Source organism: Protopterus annectens, chromosome 10.part0 (genome assembly GCF_019279795.1).
Source record: "Protopterus annectens isolate FY-2018-M chromosome 10.part0, PAN1.0, whole genome shotgun sequence".
NCBI lineage: Eukaryota > Metazoa > Chordata > Ceratodontiformes > Protopteridae > Protopterus > Protopterus annectens.
In genome coordinates, this window is record NC_056744.1 from 152,564,615 (window position 1) to 152,582,978 (window position 18,364).

Below are 18,364 nucleotides of genomic sequence, written 5' to 3' on the forward strand. Positions count from 1 at the left end.
AGTGCCTGAGATGGGTGGTAGGATGCACACTGTGAGACAGAAGAAGAAATGAGGACATAAGAGCAGAAGCCAAAGTAGCTCCAGTTGCAGAAAAGATCGATGAGAACAGATTACGGTGGTTCAGGCACAAGTGCAGAAAAGCAGAAGGCAATCTGGTAAAGAAGATTTGGAACAGACAGGAAGAAGTCAAAAAGCAATAAGGGTTACCAGCAAAGAGGTGGATGGATTGTGTGAGAAAAGATCTATGATAGTCAGGCATGAGCCTGAGGTCTCTTTCATAGAAGCACAAAAACAACCAAGGTGACTGCAAATGAAACAAATAATGGCATGCTCCTTCTGTAATTCATTTAGGCAGAAATCAGAGAGACAAGTGTACTTGTTGACAAATACATATATTTATCCTAACTGCAGATCTCATATAAGGGTGTGATAAACACACATACCTAGTATACTGTGTACATATTTTTGCTTAGGTACACACTTGCCACATCATGAAAAGTTGACAATATGAACATGTCATCAAAAACTCATCCTTCCAAACCAAAGGTTATGTAGTCAAACCATTTATTTTTATTTATTTATTTATTTTTTTATTTATTTTACATTTGTTGACCGGGATAGTCCGACTGGATGCATGTCCATTTTCAGCGGAGGACTGGGGAGAAAAGCTCCACAGAGAAAAAAAGTACAACATTAATTACATACAGATAAATACACAGTTACAGGAACAATATTTTTTTGGTTTAGATACATTTGCCAACAGTGTGATTTAAATACAACTCAAAATGCAATAATATTTCTATATTGATAATTATTTGAAACTTTGGAAAAGGAAGAGCAGCTAGTAGTAGGGGGAGTGGGTATAGTAATGTGTCAAGGAGAGTTAATCAGGGTTAAATACATGGGCAAAGCCAATGAGACTAAAAAATTGTTTAAATTCAAACCTTCCCTATGGAATGGCAAAGAGAGCTTCACCACCCAAGTTGTTAGATTTGATGGTTTGAACCAGAAATCTATTTGAGGAGCGAAGACAGCTAAGATTGGAGTAGGGAATCAATATTTCACTCAGTGAAGGGTTTTATCAGGTTGTTTGATTATTTTAAAATGCTTCAGTGAGTTGGTTCATTTCAGTAGGGGTAGAAAGTTTTAATTTCATATACATGATCCAAGTTTCTTATTTACTGTCTTTATGGTTTGACTGATATGGATATCAAATCTATAAAAGTTTAGTGTTAGTATCAGGCTCAATTTTGGTACCATTAATAGATTGACCTAAGAAGGTATTGTTATTAGATAGTGGAGAAAGTTGAACTGGTGCTGCAAAAAGGAGTGTTGGGTGACTACTTGTAGATCAGAGAGAGAAAGTTCATTTATGAATACAGAAATAGCTTTTTTTTTGGATTGCTTTTTGTTGTACAGAGAGAGAGGTGTTTGAACCAGCTGAGAGCTGGATTATCAATGTGTAGGTTTCTAGGGTGTGGACTATGGTGGGTCTGAAAAACGTGTTGAGTATGGGACAGAAGATTATTTAGGTTAAGATAGTGAAGTAATTTGTTATGACGATCTTCCATAATTTTGGCTATTGGAGACAACAAAATATGGGGTCTATAGTTCGATGGTTCAGTGGAGGAGCCACCCTTGTGAAGTGGAATGACATAGGATATTTATTGAGATAGGGTAGGCTATATCGCCTCTGCTTCTTTTATTTGTCAGCTCAGCTAGTCGAGTTCGGCAGAGGGGTGGTGGTTTGAGTTTCTTCAATAAGGCTCTAATGTAAGAGGTGGATGAAGAGTTAAAGGTATTTTTGCTTCTTCTGGATTTTTACCAATAAGTTTCTCTGGGTGGGTGTTTTTGGTTTCTGTAGTTAGCTAGTTAGCCAGGCTATCTGGGTCTTGATATCTGATATAGGGTTATGAGAGTCCCAGAATGTTGAGGAATGTGTGTCATTATTAAAATGCACTCCTCCTCAAGAGGCAGAGTTTTAGCTTGGACCAGTTAAATGTGATGAGGTGGTGGCTAAAGGTCATAGGGAGGGTCCCTGTAGTATATTTATGTGTCCCATTATTAGTAAGAATCCAAAATTATGCTCTCCCTTATGGTTGGTATTACCAATTAGTTGGGAGAGAATTTTTTTGTGAGACCATATAAATTAATGGGCATGGGATTAGTCTCAGTGGAACATTTGGTCCAGTACAATGGTTTCTGAGGAGTAGGTGGAAAGCAACCAGTTTAGTGTTGACTCCAATGTTTCTAAGTTGTTCAATATAGATTACAATAAGATTGATACTTTGCATTAGCAACCTTAGGGTTGTATAGGATTCATGATGATATATCAACCCTAAGATATTGTACCCAGGTGGGAGAATACAGAGTCAGGGTAAGTAGATGGGCCTGGAGTCTTAGCAGTTTATATAATAAATTGTACAAGAAAGACCCAACAAACTATATCTTAACTGTTTAATGCCTTACACTTTGTGCAGTGGAGGCCCATAGGAAACAATGGCATGTCCTTATGGGATTGTTTGCATATATCTTATGTGCCTCCAATACAACAGATTTAAGGTAAAGGCTTACCCTTGGCACAATTTTAAAGCTACTGGTATTTCTCTAAAACTGTCATATTTAAATTACTCATTAAAAACTTAAGTAAAAGTTCACTCACACGGCACACATAAAACACACACGCAAACAGTCAAATACCCTAGTTCATTTAAAATAACTGCTTATAACCATATCTACACTTAGAGTAAAAGAAAAAAAAACTAAAAACACAACATAAACTAAAATATGGACTGAATTTCTCTTTCAATTTAATGTAAAAAGAATTGTAAGTTCTTGCACACCAACACATAAAATGCACACACATGCCCTTCCCCAAACAACAAAGGCCACTTATGTTTGTTCCATCAACTAAATTAGTGCTTTAAAAATGAAATATAAAATAAAATATCAGTTGCAGCTAGCAAACCAGACAACTGCAGTACTTGCAAAAATAACCCGACTGAAACTACCTAAATTAACCAAATATAAACCAGCTAAAACATAACTATATTATCAACAGAATTCTTAAAAGATATCCTCAGTTGCACAAGTGTGGTTAAAACCATGTAATAGAGACTTACACAATTCACAAAGGTGATCTAACCTTCTGCAGAGTATCAGCATACACTATTACATTCTGGAAGTGTTCAAGTACTGAGAATTACGAATCCAATGCTCCTCGGGATGTTCTATGATTTGTAAATATGTGAATCATGGATTGGTGTGTGTACAGGTGACAGATATTTATGGGGATATGACTGCAGATCTACCACGCACTCTACAGTAGCTGACCACCCATAGTTCCATTAACATGGATGTGCTCCTCAGCATAACACAGGTGAACAACATCATACATAACTCTGTACATACTTTAAAACATGTGGATGTAAAGACACATCTTACATCAGTGTACCATGTTTACAAGCATGCTAGTACAACCACACCCTATCTTGCTACAAGCCAGTGACAACACCAATATCCTACCAATGGAAGTCAACTGCATCATTTTCAAAATAACATTTCTCCACAGGCATGGGCAGCATACCTCTCAAATGTACAGATTTTTGTAGAATGACCAGATTTTTGCCTCATATTTTTGTTACATTTCTCACAAAATTGTGGTTTTCTGGGAAAATGAGTGGCAAATCATTAAGGACTGAAGTTAGAAAATAATGACAGACATTTTAGTTTCAGACTCCATACCCTTCAGAAAATTCATACAAATGCAAAACCTGTTATTTTCTAAGTCTGTAAGAAAATGTCCTTATTTTTGAGCATTTGTCCCACTTTTACTTATTGTTTTGTCCAGATTTCTTGCCCTAAGAGGTTGAGAGGTATGCTGGGCAGGGAGGATGAAATATCCATGAATCACCCCTGAGCACGTCTGTTGAGTAGCAGCAGGTGATGCAAACTGAGCATCATGCTTCAGGCTGGTTTCTACAACCTGCTGAGCCACACCAGGTTTATATCCCCAAATCATACTGACCTCACGTGCAAAGTCTGCTTCCCTAAGCCAGCTCATACTCAATCCTTGAGATTCCCTGCTTTCTGGATCCCTTGGAATCCTGCCTGTCATAATAAATAAAGGAAGGAAGGAACAGCTTATAAAGACTGAAAATATAATGACTGTGCATTTTAATTATTTATGTTGTAGGCTTTCAGTAAAGTACCCTAAATTTGCTAAATTTGCCTATTTCCTTGCTATTGTAGCTGGAGTTTTTGTCTGTAATACTAGGAATAAATTTACATGCTAGATAGCCAGAAAGAGATAGCAATTGTTTGTCCAGTGTCTTTGTTTTTTTAAGGTAGTGGAGTAGAAACATTTATCCAAGAATTAATCCACTTCTGTTAGAAAACAGAAATTCTGAAGTATAACGAAAACCACTCCCAGAAGGAGACTGAGCAGATTTTTTACAAGTGTAGTTACCACGTTCCAGAAATGCTAGGTATAAACCAATATGATATGAAGTTTGGAAAGATAGTGGGTCATATAAATAGAGAGAGAGTTGATTCCTTTATCACTTAGATAAAGAGATCGACCTTACTAGACAGAAGGGTTTTCCTTATGAGGTAATGACTCTCCTGACTCTACTTTTCTTTATAGTTGATGGAGTGAGGGGGAGTGGGAAGAAGAAAGTACTAGGGCAGAAAGGTAGCAGAATCTGGCCAAAGTAGTTATTAACTATCAAAGAGATTCACAATAAGTTTTGTTAGGTATGATTTTCAGAGATGTTTTTCTCTAGTCTCATGCTTTTTAAATCTGTAAAGTATGAGTGTTGTATCTCAAAGAAGGTGCATGGACGTGCTTAACAGGTTTTAAAGCATTTAGTCCATTAAAGGCCCACTAACGTTTTGGCTACCATCTGTGTGACATCACAGTTTTCACAGTTTTGAAAGCTGTGAAATACTTTACACTTCTAGAATTTCTTCACTGTAATTAGTAGCATATTGGAGCAGCTGAAGTCCTATGCACTACAAAGAATTAAGACTATGTCTCCAATCATAACTACTTGTTATGTGTTCAAGACGTGTATTATAAGATGTACCCTCACAGCTGCACTTAGATCTGATCTTAAAGTGAATTTCTTGACATCCACATGTCAAACATGCAACCATAGTGGTTATGATAAGAAACCCAGTTATAATCCTTTTTGTTTTTGCATGGCCTAATCTCTACCAGGATGATGGCTTCATGATTACATGTCACTACACAGGGAGCAAGTGGGCTGAGAACAGCTCTTTCTTTCTCTGGGAGGAAGGAATGGACCAATTGATCATAAAGAGCTCATGATCAGCAGGCAGTAGGCACCAAATTAAAAAGAAAACAGCTTATTTTCCACAGAAATAGAATCTGATGTTATGCATTAGACCCTGCAGAGAAATTTACTTTGTTCTTTGCATTCAATCACAATGCATGGCCTTTACAGTTAAAGTACCCTTTTATTACATCATTTTTCTCTTCAGTCAATATATATACTTATGAACTAAAAAGTTACTCAAGGACTTACCACCTCTGTTCTGCTTACTTGATTGCCCATATAAAACCCTAAGACAATATCTGATGTAAAAATATTGTGGTTCCTATTCAAAATATTCATGATCATGTCTGTTGTATATGTCATAAAAGTCTAGTGAAACTGAATTTTACATCCGTTTTTTGTTCCCCATTAGTAACAGGGTGTCATTATCTTGTTTACATCATGTTAAATGCTCTCTCATGCTGTTGTCTATTTCATTTATCATGTTCTCCATTTCATTTTTATACCTTCTCTACAAAACTTCGCTTTTACTTTCCTGAGATTTCTTTTACATCACTTTCTAAAGAGCACAGAGGACTGTGTTTAGATTACCAGTCATAATTGTACTATATTACATGGAGTGCTGTGATTACACTCCAAAAACAAGAAAAAGACTGCTTTTTTAGCACCTTTCTGACATCAGAAAGGTTTTTAACAAGCTTTTGTTAAGCATCCCTAACCACTTTTAAGATGAGGTCTCACATTAGGGACTGACAGTGGACATTGCCACCTGGCAAAGAACAATGGCAAAAGGTAAAACAGATTTAGAACCCATTAAGACACTTCATCCTGCCACAGTTTTATAAACAAAAAGTGTCGCAAACCAAAGTGTCTAACTGCTTTTAGAGCAGTTCATTTTCAGAGGAAAACGTCATTTCTGCCTGCTATTTCACTGTGCTAAACACTTGGCACTCCTACACCGTTTTTCTGCAGCTGGTAGGGTGTTGAGCAGATAACGCTCCATGTCACACCAAGTATTATGAACAGAATTGCTTTTGAGGTGAACTTCCTGATATGCACATCTCAAACACATAATGAGATGGTTAAAGTCAGAGACCCAGTCGTAATACTCTCTCTGTAACTATATAACTGTTTTATAACAGTATGAGAATGGTGATATGGACTGAAATCAAGAGAGACCTGATTATAATACTATATGATATCTTTAACAAAAACAGCATTGCTATTAAAACATGTGCTGTACTTGCAAAACCTGGATGACTTTGGTGCAATAAATGAGCTTCTTGCATCCCATTTGGTGAATTTTAAATTCATGCTGCATTTAAAGACTGCAGATGCTTCACGTTTCAAAATTCCATTTTAAATCATCACATGAGCATTAAATCCAACAGCCAGAAGGCAGACATTGCTTGAAGTGTGCTACTTGAATGTCCATGAACTAACAATTTTAGTTTAGTTTATTTAAATCCTTGTTAGGGCTTAGTAATGCAGTTCACAAGTCCTTGTAACTAGAAGTATAACATCTTTCCTTAAAGGGATGCAAGAAAAATGATGCTCCGTACCTGATGACCACCTGCCCAGTTGCTGTGAATTTGCCCATTTGCTTCCTACCAAGCAAGAGATTATTATAATGCAGACATCACCTAGGTGGGCTTGTGATGTTAAGATCTACTTCCCTGCATGTACCCAGTGGTGCTCCTTGGGGTGGACATGTAATGGCTGTACAGCAGGACTGTTTCTCACTTCTGGTGTAGACAACCCCCCCTGTCTCTGGAATAAATTCCTCCATAGGATTTCCAGTCTCTGCTAAGGAATTTGTACAGCTTCCACATCCTCAACCACAATCTTTCTGTAAAGAAGCCACATTACTAACCTCTACTGGAAGTGTAGGAAATGTGTGAGTCTTAGCCCTGAAACCATTCCCACGTGATTTTTTCTGTGCTTTGCTGCATATAGCTATACATACCCAGGTACTCTGCTATCAAAGCCATCAGCTATTAGAGCATCTACTGGAATATTTTAAAACACTGCCACTTGCTTGCCTTCCCACCCTTTTCTAGTCCATGGGAAATGGCACCTGAAAAGATGTTTATCCCATGGCCCTAATCAAAGTGGACTTCCACTGAAGGTATTCTCTTTCTCTCTCACTGTCTCTCTAACAAGTACAAGATTAACAGTAATTGCAGTGGGCTGGCAACACTGCACCGTAAAAAATCACTGCCAATCATTAGCGGACCGGAGCTCTGCTGTGGCGACTCCTAACCAGGGAAAGCTGAAGACAATTTACATGTAATGCAGCATTTTCCTCTTAGCAACATTTTTACCCTGTACAAGGAAACAGGACAGACTCTTGTGATAAGCCAGACTTGCTGCAGTTTCCAAATAACCAACCAACCTGTGTTGCTACTGTTTTTTTTTTTATCTCCTCACATGGCTTTTTCCCCAACCTTTCACTGCAGACAATTGGACCATGCATGCCCCCTCTGTTTATAATTGAAATATTGTACTTGGACCTTTTTGCATACATGAACCAATATTTTTCTATGTTGCATGTGCACCCTGCTGTGAAGGTTTAGACCGTTTCCACATGTTCCTTTACAGTTTGGTGTGGTGCTGGGTATCCCCTTCTAATGCATTGTGTCTGGCTAGCTAGACAGAGGCAACTGTATTCCACATTTCTTCAGTAGTGTTGCACTCCTGATCTGCAAATCAGATTCTCATGTGCTTAGGCAAAATACTGAATGCTTGTCCTTTATCATAGGTTTTCCTAGCACTTCGAATGTAGTGACTTGATGTCAGGTCACCCACCTGTGAATGCAAGTGTGGTTTGTCTGCAATATAATTAGTCACAGTGTCATCTGCCTTTCATTTATGCTTTCTAGAATTTTTTTTCTGTAATCTTCAGGAGTAAGTTTACTGCGGTGGTGGTGCTGCGGTAGCGTTGTCGCCTCACAGTAAGATGTTGTCCTGTTCGATTCTCAGCTAGAGCGTCTTCTGTGTGGAGACATGCGTGAATGGGTGTACCTTCATTGAAGGTTGTGCGTCAGGGCTGGCAACTCGGCACATAAAAATCTACTGCCAATCATTAGCGGACCGGAGTTCCACTGTGGTGACCCCTAACTGGGAAAAGCCGTAAGACACAACAACAACAACAACAAGCTTCAGGAGTAAGTTTAGAACATTCAAACAAAAGATTTTTGATGTTGGCATGATCACAACAATCCAGAACTCCTTCCTTTTACTGGGTTTATGAATTGCTTTATTCATAAGCAGAAGAGTTTTACACATCCTTTTAAATGCACCAATAAAGCTACCAAAGTCATCCTTCTCTTTCTAATGAAGAAATAATCTCCAGTTGGATTTGGTCTAGGATTTGGTTTTCTGTCTCACTGCTCGTGTGCCTTGGATGATGGATGAGTAGTATCTCTTTCTCATGCTGGCCCTGCTTCTTCCTCTTTGCAGCTTCTGCTTCTCTCTGTTTTCACTACTTGCACCTTAAGCTGTTTTTTTCTTTCAGATGCTTCAAACTGCAGGCATTTAATTTCCAGCTCTAGTCAGATAATTCCAGACAGATTCTCAGATTACCTTGGGATGGACTGAGTTGCTTTGTAGTGAGATCTGCATTAGCAGTCACTATGAGACTGTCACCAGTTTCAGTGGATTTCATTTAAATTGCACACAAGGTCATTATCATGTCCTTCTTTGACATCCAGGCATGCAAAATTTCCCTTCATTTTGCACTGCTTAGTCAAGTGTGACACTGACATTTTCCATAGTCCACAAAGCACATTTCAGACTGTTTCCCTAACTACTCTGACTCACAAAATAAAATAACTTCGGTGCAAGTTGGCTACAAGGGTATACACACTTATTGGTGACCAAAGCTGTTTACAGGTTATACATGTCCAGTTTACAAGATCCAACCACCACTGTCTACCAATTAATATTTGATACACAACAGCTATGGGTTTTAATTTCAGATGTCAATAATTTAGATGACAGATAATATTATTTTATACCTGATGAAACCAGAAAAGGATGTCTCATTATGTAGAATATTCTGAAGCAATTCCATTTTTTTTTCAAGATATAAAATTAATAAGGATGAAACAAAGGCTATAGCTATAAAATATGTACCTACATATGAATCAGTCCATCAATACACATATTTAGAGACATGATAAAATGAAGTATTTAGGAGTTTGGATTAAAAATGATTCAGTTATGGCAGCTAAGGATATCTGAGAAGAGACTAAACAAAAGATAATACAAAAACTGAGAAACTGGATGATGTAATGTGATCCTATCTCGCCTACATTCTTGACAAATGGGAACTGAGCCGAGAATCGGCTCCGACTCGGCCTATACAAAAGCATGACGTCTCTCATTGGCTGGGCTAATCCCCTATCCCAGGATGCACCTCGCCCAAACCCCCAGATCTCGTTTGCCACTTCTGAAGTAACAACGTGGTCTCGATTTGGCTGTGGCTAAGTACCCTTCTTTTTTGGCCTTTTAAGGTAGTTTTTTTTGCTCTTAGCTTTTAAATTTCATAACCAAACAGCTATTTTAATAGCTATTTTCTACCCTTGTGATTGATTGTGTTGTTTTTTCTGTTTGTTGGGTGATTCCTCTTATTTGGTGGGCTAGGCCCGTTTGAGTTAGAGGGCCTTTGCCCTATCTCTTCGAGCGTTTTAGTTAGAGCTGCCCTCCCTTCCCATCCTTGTGTTTTGAGTGACTGCAGTGATGTCTAGTAAAGAGCATAAGCCATCTGGCTTCAAAAAACTTTCAAAATGTGGCTATAAAATGTCTTTAACAGATGGCCATGCCATCTGTGTTTATTGCTTAGCGGCTAAACACTTGCAAGAGTCTTGCAGTGTTTGCCATACCTTTTCCTCTCGTGTGTTACAGGAGAGGAAAAATAAGTTGATTTTAAGAGGTTTGATAAGACCTGCCTTTGAGGAGGTTATTTCCTCTCCCTCTTCGAAACCGAAGAAAAAGAAGTCTTCGGCTCCGACAAGTCCGTCGGAGCCACCAGAAAAAAGAACCAAATCTTTGTCCTCTTCTTTGGCTCCACTGCTTTCGGAGCCACAAGATATAGGATCCATGTTGGGGTCTTCTTCCTCGGCTCCATTGGTCTCGGAGCCTCAGGAGAGAAGATCTAAGTCTCGGTCTCCTTCCTTGGCTCCATTGGTCTCGGAGCTGCAGGATAGAGGCTCCGAACCCGAGTTTGCCTCGGCTCCATTGGCATTGGAGCTGCAGGTGAGAATCTCGGCTCCAGGGTCGGTTTTGTCGGCTCCTGAACCGTCGGCACCGAAGGGGGTCTTGGCGCTGGTCGAGTCCTCCTTGGCTCCGATTCGTCTGGAGCCGATTAGGAGTCGACATCCTAGTTTTACCTCGGAGCCAATAGGAAGAGTTTCTCGGCCCCCATCTGTTTCCTCCAGGTCCTCCAGGCTTTCAGACTCGGATTTAGATAGGGTGGTCCAGAGGATCCTTCAGTCACCTGTCTTATCCAAATTATTTTCAGCTCCAACCCAGAGGCCGGAGCCAGCTTTTTCGATATCGTCCTTTCCTTCTCCGACAACCCTGGTGTCATCAGAGACGGAGCTCGCAGAGTCGGGTGAAGCCCCTGAGATGGTTCCGAAACCCACTGCTAGTCTGTCAGCTCCGTCTTCAACTCCAATCCTTTCTGTTCCTTCCAGGGGTTTCAGCTCTCAGGTGTCCTCGGCCGAGCCCGAGGGGGATTTGTCGGGGCCTCTGGTTTCGGCCCCGAGTCTCCCACTTGGTGCCTCAGCTAGGGGGACCCTGATGCCGGTCATGGTCTCGCAGGCAGGCCTTTCCTCAGATTCTGGTGGGCCCGCCTTCGAGGCGATGAGGAGTGTGCTGGACAAATCTCTAGTGACTTCACCTGAATCTGTGACTCCTTCCCTAGACAGGGCGACTAGAGCTTCTGGTGTCCCCCCTATCTTCAGACAGTGTGGCTCCGAGGCCTGAGGATTCTTCCACGGGTGGTCCCCCCTTTTCCGAGGAGCATTCAGAGTCCTTGCCTGAAGAGCCCCCCGCAAAAAATTGTGCAAGAGGAAGCACATAGACTCCCCGGATGAGTCTGTCACCTCGGACACCGACCTTGATGATGCGGAAGGGTCCCCTAAGTCGTCCTCTGATGATGTCTCGTTCTCCGATGTCCTGGAGATCTTGAGACAGAGGGGTGACTGGCCATCCAAAACCCCTTCTGTGGAGGAGTTGGTCTTCCTCAAGGCCTTGGGAGCCCAGCCCTCCGCCTCCTGGGTGTCTCCACCCTTCGATGAATTGCTGGACCTTATCTGTCAAAGGGTGTGGGAGCACTCTGATTCTGTGAAGCCAGTTCCTTCTCACCCCAACAAATTTTTGTCTGCTCCCCCTGGCAAAGAGTTTCTGACTAAGGGAGTTCCGGTAGATGCTATGCTGGTGGTGTCTGCCACCCAGCAAGATGTGGCAGAGGCGTCTATGTCTATCCATCCTCCTAACAAGGAGTTCAGGAGCATGGATAGGTACGGGAAGCATACCCTATCTTCAGTGACCTTTACCCTGCGGTCACTGAATTATTTGTGTCATTTTACGAGGCTCCAAAGGGATCTCATAAAGGAGTTAGGAGATACCCTTTCGGGTAATGTACCTGAGGCATTGACGCAGTCTGTCAACACCCAGCTGTCTACCTTTTCATCTATTGTTAACTCGTCCATGAGGCTCATATCATATGCAGCCGAAGGGGCAAGTAGGGCAGTGAGTTCGGGCGTAGCCCTTAGAAGGCAAGCCTGGATGCGCTTGTGTCACTTTGCGGAGGTGTTCAAGTCTTCTTTCACAGACGCTCCATTCAACGGGTCCTCTCTTTTTGGACCCAAAGTGAAAGGCACACTCACTAGATGCAGGAGGGCAAGACTTTGTCTGCCGTTGGAGCCCATTTTTCGCTCCCGTCGAGACCTTATCCCAAGGCTCAGAAGGGAGGGAAGATGTGGTTCAGGAAGTCCCAAAAGTCTTTCCCTGCCCATCAAAGTGACCCCCTGTCCAGAGGCAGAGGAGGGGGGAACTATTCTGGAAGACATCGCCCTAGAGGCGGCAAAGGCCCCCGCAACACAGGAGAACGTGAATCTTTTTGTGGTTCCTCCTTCCAGCATCCCTGAGGGACTGCCCAACTGTGCATCTCCGGAGCCAGTCAGGGGTGATTTTCAGAGCATCCAATGGCCTGGGGTTCCATCACCCAGGATCAGTGGGTGCTTCATATCATTGCCGGAGGTTACACCATTCCCTTTATCCGTCCCCCTCCACCGTCAAGGAGAATCCCGGACGTGACACCCAGTCAGCGGACTCAAGCAGCTATAGAGGTCGCAAACCTGCTCAAAAAGAGAGTCATCCAGCCAGTCCCCACAGACCAGACCGGATTAGGAACTTACTCAAGGTTATTTTTGGTGCCCAAAAGAACAGGGGACTTGAGACCCATTCTGGACCTCAGCCGCCTAAACTGCTTCGTAAAAAAGTCCAAGTTCTGGATGGTCACGTTACAGTCTATTTTTCCGTTGCTGGGAAAAGGAGTATGGATGTGCTCCATTGATCTCAAGGATGCTTACTATCATATCAAGATAAACCGAGCGTCCAGGGTTCATTTACACTTCTGCCAGGGAACCAGTCACTTTCAGTTCTGAGCCCTACCCTTTGGTCTCACCACAGCCCCCAGGGTGTTTACCAAATGTCTGGCAGTGGTGACGGCTCACCTGAGACGTCTGGGATTCCAAGTGTTTCCGTATCTAGATGACTGGCTCCTCTCCACCCCCACCAGGCATCTCCTCACAATAGCCGTGTGTACCACCATCCAGTTGGGTCATTGGTTAAGAATCACATTCAACTGGGAAAAGTCTGTATTGCTGCCATCACAGTGTGTTGCCTTTATAGGCGCAGAGCTAGACTCTGTAGACATGTGAGCTTTTCTGCCAACAGAGAGGAGAGAGATATTACAGGACCAAGTGCTAGCCTTGCTGCCCCGATGGAAAGCCCCAGCCAGGATGATTCTTCAGCTTTTAGGATCGATGGCTGCTTCCATTCTTCTGGTCCCTCTGGCAAGACTGCATATGTGAGTTCTCCAATGGCTCCTATCGACCCAGTGGTCATACCAAGAGCTGCCACTATCCCACCCGATTCTCATTACAGAATCCTGCCTGTGGGATCTTTGTTGGTGGCTTCTCCCCTCCAACCTGAACCAAGGGAGGTCATTCTGTCCCCCCCGCCCATTGCCACAGTGACCATGGACGCCTCCCAGATAGGGTGGGGTGGGCATTATCTGGGCAGGACGGTCCAGGGCACGTGGCAGGATCACGAAACCCACTTGCACATCAATGTGCTGGAAATGAGGGTAGTGCTCTTAGTGTTGCAGGCACTGCACTCCTCTCTTCCAAAGGGTACCATCACAATATTCTCAGACAATATGTCAGTGGTTTGGTACCTAAACAAGCAGGGAGGAACCAGGTCTTACCCCCTTTGCAGGGAAGCCATGAGAGTGTGGCAATGGGCGATTGCCTCCCAGAGGTTTCTGCTAGCAACACACATTACGGGGAAGCCCAATGTGATAGCAGACAGGCTGAGCAGAGTTATTCTGATGCCTCACGAGTGGTCCCTGAACAACCAAGTAGCGGCCCGCATCTTCTGCGAGTGGGGATTTCCCTGCTGCAACCTTTTCGCCAGCCCCTGGAATGCGAAGTGCAGCAACTTCTTCTACCTGATTCCTCCTCCAGGGGAGTCACCCAGGGACGCTCTAGTCCACAATTGGCCCTCCAGTCTGCTCTATGCCTTCCCTCCAGTCCCTCTACTACCAAAGATGATTCAGAAGGCGATCCGCTTGGGGAGCAGCATGATTCTGATCGCTCCACACTGGCCCCACCAAGTTTGGTTTCCCTTCCTCCGGAAGTATGTGGCGGAGGGTCCTTGGATTCTGGATCCAGTTCCAGACCTCCTGACCCTGCAGTCAGGTCAGCCCCATCCTTCTCTGCGGACTCTCAAGCTAGCGGCTTGGCTGCTCCACTTCCGACCTTAGTCAGACAGCATATCCTCTCACCGCAGGTGGTCCGGATACTGTCTTCTTCCCACAAGGCTTCCACTAAGGTGTTATATTCCAATAAATGGAAGAGGTTTGCCATTTGGGCCCAGCGGCACAACCTTGACCCTCTGACTGCCCCGGTTTCAGCAGTACTAGATTTTCTGGCAATGCTTTTTAAATAGGGTTCCGCTGTTTCCACCCTTAAAGTCCAATTGGCAGCGATTTCTAACTACCATGTTGCATTTGAGCCCTCGCTCATGAGTCATAAATTGTGCAAGGCCTTCCTCAAGGGAGCTTGGTTACTTCACCCCCCGGTGTCACAATCTGTATTGCCATGGGATCTCAGTGTGGTTCTAGGGGCCTTGACTTCTCCTCCTTTCGAGCCGGCAGCCACTTGTGACATAAAGGTCTTATCTTGGAAGACCGCCTTCTTGGTAGCTATTACATCAGCCAGAAGGGTTTCAGAGATTCAAGCCCTTCCTGTCAAAGCTCCATATCTGATCTTTCATAAGGATAGAGTCTCCCTACGACTGAACCCGTCTTTCCTTCCTAAGGTTTCTTCTGCCTTTTGTCTGCAACAATCGATAGAGCTACCAGTTATCTTTTCATATTTTTCAAGTGAGGCAGAATACAGACTTCATCAGTTGGATGTGCATAGACAACTGAGGTTTTATTTAGACAGGACACAACAGCACAGGAAGTCAGACCAGTTGTTTGTGGCCTTTGCAGACAACAGAATTGGCAAAGCAGTAACCAAGTCCACTATTGCCAGATGGATCTGGGATTCTGTTTCATTTATTTATGCATCAACAGGGAGGGATATTCCATTTCCAGTTAGAGCTCATTCTACTAGGGCTATGGCAACTTCAGTGGCCTTCCACGCCAGACTGTCTGTGGAAGAGATATGTGCGGCAGCCACTTATGCTTCTCCACATACCTTTATTTCTCATTATAAATTGGATGTGGCATCCAGGGATCGGGCATCCTTTGGTTCCACAGTGCTCAGGAGTGTCTTCCAGTGAGCCACCCAGGATCAAGATGCTAGGGATGCTGTCCCATCTGTCAAGAATGTAGGCGAGATAGGATCACATTACATCTTTTAGTTATGTACTTACCATAATGATAGATGTATGGGATCCATCTTGCCTACATTCTTACATACCCACCCTCCTTCTCCCTACCTGTTGGATCTGGAGGAAACTCTGTTGTGGTGGTCTCCAGGAAGTATTGTTTTTTCTCTCCTGCCATACGTCTTTCTGGTTGGATTGGTGCTTGTGGATGAGTTTGTGGGGCAAACAAGATCTGGGGGTTTGGACGAGGTGCATCCTGGGATAGGGGATTGGCCCAGCCAATGAGAGACTTCGTGCTTTTGTTTAGGCCGAGTCGGAGCCGATTCTCGGCTCTGTTCCCATCTGTCAAGAATGTAGGCGAGATGGATCCCATACATCTATCGTTATGGTAAGTACATAACTAAAAGTTCTTGCCTATGGATATGGACAGCAAGATAAAAGCAGTACAATTTTTTTAGTTGTTTTAATTTTATATACAGATCAGACAAACTTTTATCAACCGGAGAAATTGTGGACAGTAAATAAAAAAGAGTTGAAAGATTTTATTTGGGAAAGGAAGAGGGCAAGAGTCAAGTGGGATAAGTCGATCCTCCCACTAGAAGAAGGAGAAGGAGGAATAAGGAACAGACTACTTTGCCGTTATCTCTAGCTTTATCAACAGTATCTATACAGGTTAGAAGGGCAGTCCTAGTAATATGAGAAGGATGGAAGCCATGTTGTGTAGGGAATAGGAGTTATTCCTTCAGGAGATATCTAGGACTTGTTTTGAATAGATTTTTCAAGCATTTTTGCAAGGGAAGATAAGATTGCTATAGATCTAAAGTTATTAATGTCTGCTTAATTTCCTCCTTTGTGCAGAAGGATAATGTGTGACTTTTTCCAGAGAGAGGGAAAGTGGGATTCCTGGAGTGACCTATTTATAATGGTCGACTGAGACAGGATCGGCAATGCTCTTGGCTGCTATTTTTATGTACTCACTTGCAAGGTCATCAGCTGAAGAACAGCATGGTTTAAGTTTCTTTAAGAGTATTTGTATATAGGATGTGGACACAGGTTTGAAGGTGAAAGTGGATGTGGTGATATGTGCCTGTTGGGCAGGGCTGGGATTAGATGCTGAGGAATCCTTAGTTAATCCTTAGTTAGAGATGCTATACAATCTATAAACTAAGAGCTGAACTGTATTGCAGTTTCGATGGTGAGTTACTGAGTGGAGGTATGGGCTGAATTTTTGGCTGAGATGTAAGATGTCTTTAATGGATGTCCAAAATGTTTTAGGGTTGTGTTTAGTATTATTGTGAAGTTATTAAAGTATAATTTTCGCCTTCATTTATTTGCTTTTTAGTGCAATTGTGAAACATTCTGAAGTTTTCAAGTTACTGAGGTGTTTTATATTTTTCCATTCTTTCCATGCATTTTCCCCATCCTGCATTAGCATTCTACTCTTTTTTGATAGCCAAATTGCATTATTTGTTTTCAGTCTCTTCCTTCTAGTAGGTGCAAGGCCATTTAGGATATTTAGAAAAGTTGTATTGAATTCAATTACAACATTGTTTAAGGGAAGGAATTTTAGGAAGTTCAGTTAATAGCTGATAGTGTACTAATGAACATTTCTGGGTTAAATCTGGAAAGGTTAATGTTGTTTTATAAATATGCTGTTTAATTGGATGTGCAAGATGTCTGGTTGTATAGACTGGGAGATGATCACTGAGAGTCTAACATCGTACCTGTGATGGTGTATTTACTAGTGCCTGATACTAGCATCCAGTGTAATAAGGAATTTCCTGTCATGCTATACTGTGCGGGGCTATTAGTTAGTTGTGTGAAACCATATATGTTCATAGGATATCCTCCAGAATAGCTGTCTTGTTGCCATGAGGGATGTAAAGTACAGTAATACATGTTTGTTTATAGTTGTTTATTTTGAGGGAAGCAATAAGAATCTCTGCTGAACTGACTTTTGGTGTTAGTTTGCTGTAAGGAGAGATGTGGTATGTGTTGGGAAATGTTAAAGCAATACCACCACCTTTCCTCTTTGCACAGTCATTACAGATAATATTAGAACCAGGAGGTATAACTTTGGAGTAATTTAGGCTGGGTTTAAGCCAAGTTTCCCTTACAGAGAGAACAACAGGCTTATGTTGGGTAATCCAGTTCAACTGTTTTATTTCTTATACTTCTAACATTTATTGCAGCAAATATTATATCAGCAGGGTTGGGGATTGGCTGTTGCTGGGTTAGGGAAGTGTGTGGGAGAGAATTATCTTTATGTTCATTGTGATAGGTGGGGCCAGGATTAGGGTATATATCTCCTCCTAGAAGGATTATACATTTTAAACAACTATTTTTGTTTTTTTGTTTTTATTTGATATAGCTCTAATACAATTCATTCCCTTCTCATGCATTGTTTTCTTTAAAAGAATAGTACAATTTTAATTTGTATCATTTTTTTTCTCATGCCTCTTAATAAGCATAACAATTCAGAACTGTCTCAAAGATGTGCTCTTAAGGTAATAATTTCTGTAAATTGGTATGTTTTTAATGCACCCCACATTTTTTACTTCACTTTTTTGTGCCCCATTGCTTGCTGACCTTGAGTTCCTTCTGCTCTACTGGCCCATTTGTTCCTGGTCACAGCCCATTCATTCCATGTGAGGTGAGAACTGATTTTGAAGTCAACATCCTAGCAGTCATTAAAACATTTGTAATGCTGCAGCCTGACTCTCTTCACTGATGGTGATGTGAGCTCTGCATCACTGCAGAGGGACCACCTATGATACTGATATAGAGCTTTGCCCAATCCTTGGCTTGGGTACACCAATGCACATCCCACCTTTGGCCCATGCTTATGGGCAGGTGGCTATGGCCACTTCTCTAGTTTGCCAGGTCACCACAGGGGGAGAAGCTCCCAGAACCCTCCTTCCAAGGCAAATACA

General features: G+C 42.3%; 1 protein-coding gene across 1 annotated transcript in view; it reads right to left on the minus strand.

Moving 5' to 3' along the window:
• LOC122813016 (actin-related protein 2/3 complex subunit 1A-B-like) overlaps positions 1 to 18,364 on the minus strand; it is a 494,459-nt gene that overhangs the window by 108,441 nt on the left and 367,654 nt on the right. The window lies entirely within an intron of this gene.